Consider the following 7,554-nt stretch of genomic DNA (forward strand, 5'->3'; position numbering starts at 1 on the left):
GGCATGGTGGCTCACGCCTGTAATTCCAGCACTTTGGGAGGCTGAGGCAGGCAGATCACGAGGTCAGGAGATCAAGACCAGCCTGGCTAACCTGGTAAAACCCCATCTCTAGTAAAAACACAAAAAATTAGCCAGGTGCGGTGGCACGCGCCTGTAGTCCCAGCTACTCGGGAGGCTGAGGCAGGAGAATTGCTTGAACCCGGGAGGCGGAGCTTGCAGTGAGCCAAGATCGTGACACTGCACTTCAGCCTGGGTGACAGAGTGAGACTCCATCAAAAAAAAAAAAAAAAAGGAAGGAAGGAAGGAAGGAAGGAAAAGAAAACAGGTGGCCATGGGGCATGGTGGCTCATGCCTGTAGTCCCAATGACCTCAGGAGGCTGAGGTGGGAGGATCCCTTGTGGCCAGGAGTTTGAGATTGTGGTGAGCTATGATCACACAACTGCACTCCAGCCTGGGTGGCAGAAGGAGAACCCATCTCGAAAAATAAAAAAATTAAACAGCAACAACAACAACAACAAACAGTGGCAGATTGGACTTGGCCTTTGGGCTAGAGCAGTAGAGCAATAAAATAAAAATGGTGTTTTATTAGGATTTTTGAAATAACCATGTACAAGTGTAGTGGGCATTTTTAGCTACTTAGCATCTATTTTCCCTGTCCTTGGTCCGCACCCTGTCCAGGTTTTCCATCAGATGCCTACTTCTCTCACATGTTTAAGGAGAATGTGATTGCACTCTCAGCTGTGTGAGTCAAAGTCCATCAGGTTATCCTATTTCTTTCCACAGTATTGGTTCATACAACCCAGACCTAAGCCAACTAGTGCATGCTCTTTCTCAGGCACAGATGGTGGTTCAGGAAGGGCATCTGGCAAATGTTGTCCAGTAACATGCAAAGGATGTTCACTGGGGATTCTGGAAAGACACTTTCTCACTTCTCTGAGAGCCACCACAGAGGACACTCTCTCCCTCTCTGGGCAGGATGGTATAAGGATATGAAACCTGAATCTCTAGACTCACTTTGCCATCCTAAGAGAAGCAAGATCTAGAATGAAGTTGACAAGAATGAAGACAGAGAAGAGAAAGGTAAAGAAGGCAAGTCTTGTATAACATGGCTGAACAACTAAATTAAACCTACCCTGAAGCCTATCCTACCTTGGACTTTTTATAAATCACTTCCATTGCTTCCATTTGTCTGAGTTATCTATCCCTTGAAATTGAAAGTATTTCATTGTCACAGCAAAATCACATGAAATGGGGAAATGCTGAAGGGAACTGGAGCAGACAGGAGACTAGGCACAAAGTGATAAGACATGAGATGGCAGTGAGAAGAAGAGGGACAGCCTGAGTCACTGCAAGGGGAGAATTCATTTGGAAGTCTAATCTATATCAATGTGACCAGAATGTCCTTGTTAAATAAGAGACAGAGAAAAATTTAAGAAATATAACTTCCTTTGCCCACCACACCTCACCACCTCAACACTAAAAGCCTGTTTATAGCACTTCCTTATACTCAATACACCATGTTTGGATATCACGAAAAAATTACAAGGCATACTAAAAGGCAAAAAACACAGTTTGAAAAAACAGGCACGGCAGGAATGTTGAAGTTACCAGAGAAGGAATTTCAAATAATAATTCATATGCTAAGGGCTATACTGAATAAAGCAGGCGGTGAGCAAGAACAGATGGACAATGTAAGCAAGACAGAAATCCTAAAATAAACAAAAACAGGCCAGGTGCAGTGGTTCATACCTATAATCCCAGCTCTTTGGGAGGCCAAGGCGGGCAGATCACCTGAGGTCAGGAGTTCAAGACCAGCCTAGCCAACATGGTGAAACCCCATCTCTACTAAAAATACAAAACTTAGCCAGGCGTGGTGGCGCACACCTGTAAATCCGTTACTTGGGAGGCTGAGGCAGGAGAATCACTTTAACCCTGGAGGCAGAGGTTGCAGTGAGCTGAAATTACCCCATTGCACTCCGGCCTGGGCAACAGAGCGAGACTCTGTCTAAAAAAAAGAAAAAAAATGCTAGTGATGTTCAAAACACTGTGACAGAAATAAAGGATGTCTTTGCAGGGCTTGTTAGCAGATCGGACATGGCTGATGAAAGAATTCCAAACTTGAGACTATGTCAGTAGAAACCTCTAAAACTGAAAAGTGAAGAGAACAAAGACTGGAGGAAAAAAAACACCCAAAACAGTACAAAATATCCAAGTACTAGGACAACTACAAAAGGTATAACAAACTCATAATGGGAATACTGAAATGAGAAGAAAGACAGAAAAGAACAGAAAAAATATTTGAAACAACAGTATCTGATAATTTCCCCCAATTAATGTCTGATACCAAACCACAGATCTAGAAAGCTCAGAAAACCCCACGCAGGATAAGGGCTAAAAAAAAAACCACCCCTTGTCATATCATTTTTATATTACAGATAATCAAAGGAAAGAAAAATTCTTAAAAAGCAGAGAGAAAAATATTCTTACCTACAGAAGAGCAAAGATAAGAATTATATCCAACTCTAATCAGAAATTATGCAAGCAAAAAGATAGTGGAGTGCAAAATTTAAAGTGTTGAGAGAAAAAGACCACCAACTTAAAATTCTGCACCCAGAGAAATTATCCTTCAAAAGTGAAGGAGAGGCCAGGCACAGTGGCTCATGCCTGTAATTCCAGCACTTTGGGAGGCCAAGGCAAGTGGATCACTTGAGACCAGGAGTTTGAGACCAGCCTGACCAACACAGTGAAACCCTGTCTCTATTAAAAATACAAAAATTAGCCAGGTGTGGTGACACATGCCTGTAATCCCAGCTACTTGGGAGGCTGAGGCATAGAATCACTTGAACCTGGGAGGTGGAGACTGTAGTGAGCAGGGATTGCACCACTGCCCTCCAGCCTGGATGACAGAGCAAGACTCCATCTCAAAAAAAAAAACAACTTTTTTCCTTCTTTCTTTCTTTTCTTTTCTTTCTTTCTCTCTCTCTCTCTCTCCTCTCTCTCTTTCTTTCTTTCTTTCTTTCTTTCCTTTTCTTTCTTTCTTTCTTTTCTTTCTTTCCTTGTTTCTTTTTTTTGTTTTTTTTGACTGGAGTTTTGCTCTTGTTGCCCAGGCTGGAGTGCAATGGTGCAATCTCAGCTCACCACAACCCCTGCCTCCCCGATTCCCAGGAGAATTGCCTCAGTCTCCCAAGTAGCTGGGATTACAGGCACCCGCCACCATGCCCAGCTAATTTTGTATTTTGAGTAGAGATGGGATTTCTCCATGTTGGTCAGGCTGGTCTCAAACTCCCAACCTCAGGTGATCTGCCTGCCTCGGCCTCCCAAAGTGCTGGGATTACAGGCATGAGCCACCACACCTGGCCAACTTATATTTTTCTTATTCTTAATTGAACTAACAGTAACAGTTGGTTCAAAATAATAACAGAAATAATGCATTCAATTGTGTATGCTTATGTCTATGTTCTATATATTATACATATATGCACGTTATGTATTACATATATATCATAGTCTATATATGCTTATATATGTGAAATAAATGACAGTAATGATATAAAGATCCGGAGGAAGGAATTAGGATTATTTTGCTCTTATATGGTACTCACTTTACCTGTGAAATGGTAGAGTGTTATTTGGAAGTTGACTTGGATTAGTTGTAAAAGTATAATGTAAACTCTAGAGCAATCACTATAAAGAAGTGACAAGAAGTATAGCCAAAAACTAAGAGAAAATGGAATAACATAAAAGGTTTATTTAAAACAGTAAAAGGCAGAAAAAGAATGAAAGACAAAAAATAGATCCCCGCTGGCAAGGGGCATGGAAAAGAAAGAGAAGAAAGGAAATAAGCTTAACAAATAGAAAACAGTAACAAATATGATAGATGTCAATCAAACTATATCAATGATCACTTTAACATCAATAGCTTAAATATACCAATCAAAAGACAGTGATTGTCAAGGTGGACCAAAAAAGGCTTATCAACATGTTGTCTACAAGAAACCCACTTTGAATATAAAGACACATACATATTAAAAGTAACAGATGGAGAAAGACATACCATGTTAATACTAATAAAAAATTTTGGAACACTGACAGCACCAAATGCTGGTGAGGATGTTCAGCAACAGGATCTATCCATTCATTGCTAGTAGAAATGCAAAATGATACAGCTACTTTGGAAGATGTTTTAGTCATTTTCTACAAAGCTAAGCATCCTATTACCAAACAATCCAGCAGTTGTGCTCCTTGGTATTCACCTAAAGGAGATGAAAACTTACGTCCTTACGGAAATCCGCACATTGATGTTTACAGCAGGTTTATTTATAGTTGCTATATCTTGGAAGCAACCATGATGTCCTTCAGTAAGTGATTGAGTAAGTAAAGTGTGGAACATCTAGACAATTTTGCTGTGAACCTAAAACTGGCTCTAAAAAGTAGTCTATTTTTTTAAAAAGAGTTTTAGGAGGGGAAATCATCATCAGATTTTTAGTTTTAGGAGGTCACTCTGGCTTCACTGACCCACGTGGGTGGAAATAAAGAACAAAAATGGGTGTAGAAGAACAGTTAACTGCAATGGTACAGGTGAGAGATGGTGCTAGTTTGGTCTCAGGTGGCAGCAAAGGAGAAGATGAAAAGATGATGGCCCTAGAGGGGAAATAAGATTCACAGACGTGTCTCTTTGGAAATCAATGAACTATTTGCCCTTAGTTTCCTTATCTACTAAAAGAGAGAGAGGAGTATGGGGGCTGACCAGAGGTCTTCATGATTTAGTGATAACCTATCACTGAACCAAATGTAAGGCAAACAGAATCAACTGAATGCTTGAGTCAGACACCTTTGCCTTTGTAATAGCAGCTCTATATTAGACAAGAGCAATATGAGGCAGATGATGGTTTTTATGAGAGAATTTTGAAAACATAACTTCCTGAACACTCTTTAAATAAAACAACCCATTTCTTTATTATCCTAACTGTGCTAATAGTGACTATTAAACATGATAATGTAATCAAATATGAAAAGAGCCATTAAGAGACAGACAATATGTGAAGAGGTTCCAAACTACTTCAAACAGGAGTCCCAGAAGTAAACAAAGGAAATGGAAGAGAAGTGCTATTTGAAGAGATAATAGCTAATACACTGATAGACTTTGAGAAAGGCAGAATCCCTCAGATTAAAAGTAACAGGAGGTACAGAGCAGGAAAGGTGAAAGTAAACTTACACCTACACATTATGATGGAACAGTAGAAAACCAAAGCTGAAGAGGAAAACTCTTAAATCTTCCAGAGAGAAAGTACAGATTGCTTAAAAGGTATGACGATTAGATGGACAGCAGACTTTTCATCAGGAAAAACAAGTGCCAGAGGACAACAGGTAATAATGGAAGTTAGTGCTGATGATAAATAACCATCCACATAAAAATCTATACCCACATAAACTATCATTTAAAAGCAGCTGAGAAATGTAACTGGAAGATCATTGATGAAAAGGACATAGTATAGAAAAATAACAATAACAGCAAACATTTATTGAATACTTACTATGTGTAAAGATAGTGTTCAAAGCCCAAAAGTTATTTAATTCTCACATCAATCTTGAGGGAGCTACTATAATTACCCTGATTTTACACAAAGGAAAACTGAAGCACAGAGAAGCACAGAAAGGTTGAGTTACTTATCCAAGATCACACAGCTATAAAGTGGCAGAGCCAAGGCTCTACACCAGGCAGCCTGGTTTTGAAGCCTGTGTATGTTCTCACCACTCCCAGAGACTAGGGGAAGGAGTCAGACTCAGGAAAAGAGCAGCAGGCACAGAAATGAGTAACAATATGAGGGTAATATGTTTGTAAAACTTGAGAGAATTGAATTCTTATGTGTTCTTTTAAGAAACAAAATTAAACTTCTTGGCAATACTGACAAGGCAAATGGAAGAAAAGTGGGAATGAGCTTTGCTCTCTAGTAAGTGTGGAAAGTCCAGGAAGTGATCAGAGATAAATCTTGGACTTTGGGCTTTTTGGGTTGCTTTGTAGGTTTAGTTAAATGCAAAAGGTAACAGTTAAAAGGTAAAAACACTAAAAACATATGTAAAGACAATACAAGACCTTATTATGAGGAAGAACATGGAATTTACCTTTATTACCACTGATAGAATTAATTAAATGGGCCAGGTGCAGTGGCTTATGCCTATAATCCCAGCACTTTGGGAGGCTGAGGTGGGTAGATCACCTGAGGTCAGGAGTTTGAGACCAGCCTGGCCAACATGGTGAAACCCCATCTCTACTACAAAAACAAAAACAAAAACAAAAACAAAAATTAGCTGGGCGTGGTGGTGGGCACCTGTAATTCCAGTTACATGAGAGGCTGAGGCAGGAGAATCACTTGAACTCAGGAGGCAGAGGTTGTAGTGAGCCAAGATCACATCACTGATCCAGTTGGGCAACAGATGTGAAACGTCGGCGGGCACCGGTGGCTCAAGCCTGTAATCCCAGCCTTTGGGAGGCCGAGACGGGCGGATCACGAGGTCAGGAGATCAAGACCATCCTGGCTAACATGGTGAAACCCCGTCTCTACTAAAAATACCAAAAAAAAACTAGCCGGGCGACCTGGCGGGCGGGCCTGTTCAGTCCCAGCTATCGGAGATGAGGCAGGAGAGAATGGAGTGAACCGGGAGGCGGAGCTTGCATTGAGCTGAGATAGGCCACGCCACTACAGCCTGGGCGACAGAGCGAGACTCCGTCTCAAAAAAAAAAAAAAAAAAAAAAAAAAAAAAAAAAAAAAAGAGTGCAACTTCATCTGAAAACAAACAAACAAAGAATGAATTAAATGAACTGTGGCCAGTGGCCAGTGGCCAGTGTTCCTTCTCTGCAGATAAACCTTAGGAGTTTACAGTGCACGGACCAGATTTTACAGGCCACAGTCAGGAGTGGCCATCACACCATGGGGCACCCTCAGTGGCCTTCTGCATTTTTTGCCAGAAGTTAGCATGTGCCTGTGACCTAAGCCTCAATTGTAAGCCCAGGACAGAGCTGTGAACTGTAAGTAGAATGTCACATGGCCCTTACAGAGCAACTCTAACTCAGCGGTTAGTTGAGTGGAGGTTGTAAACCAAAATAAAATTCTAAGCCCCCCAGTTGGCTAAACAGGCCTCTCTCTTAGCCAACAGGATCCCAAAGAAACCTGAGAAACTACTTCAGGCCATGATGGAAAAAGCAAGGTTGGACATGCCTCCTTTTACCCTGGTAAATGGTAAAATGACTGGTTATTTTAAAAAGAGGGATGCTTAGGACAAAACAGAAAGTCTGAGCATGTCATAAATGGTCTGTGTAAATCACATTCAGGTTCATAAAAGAACTTATGAAAGAAATTTTGTATGTGATTAAGGTGTCTATAATTAAAAGGAAATTGTAATCATCTTTCTAGAGATTGGGCTTTGATATTAAAAATACACTAAGGCACTAAATAATTGATTAGAGCAACAGATTTTCTTTCTTTTTTTTTTTCCTGAGATGGAGTCACGCTCTGTCACCCAGCCTGGAGTGCAGTGGTGTGATCTCAGCTCACT

This window comes from Rhinopithecus roxellana, chromosome 14, assembly GCF_007565055.1.
Source record: "Rhinopithecus roxellana isolate Shanxi Qingling chromosome 14, ASM756505v1, whole genome shotgun sequence".
Lineage (NCBI taxonomy): Eukaryota > Metazoa > Chordata > Mammalia > Primates > Cercopithecidae > Rhinopithecus > Rhinopithecus roxellana.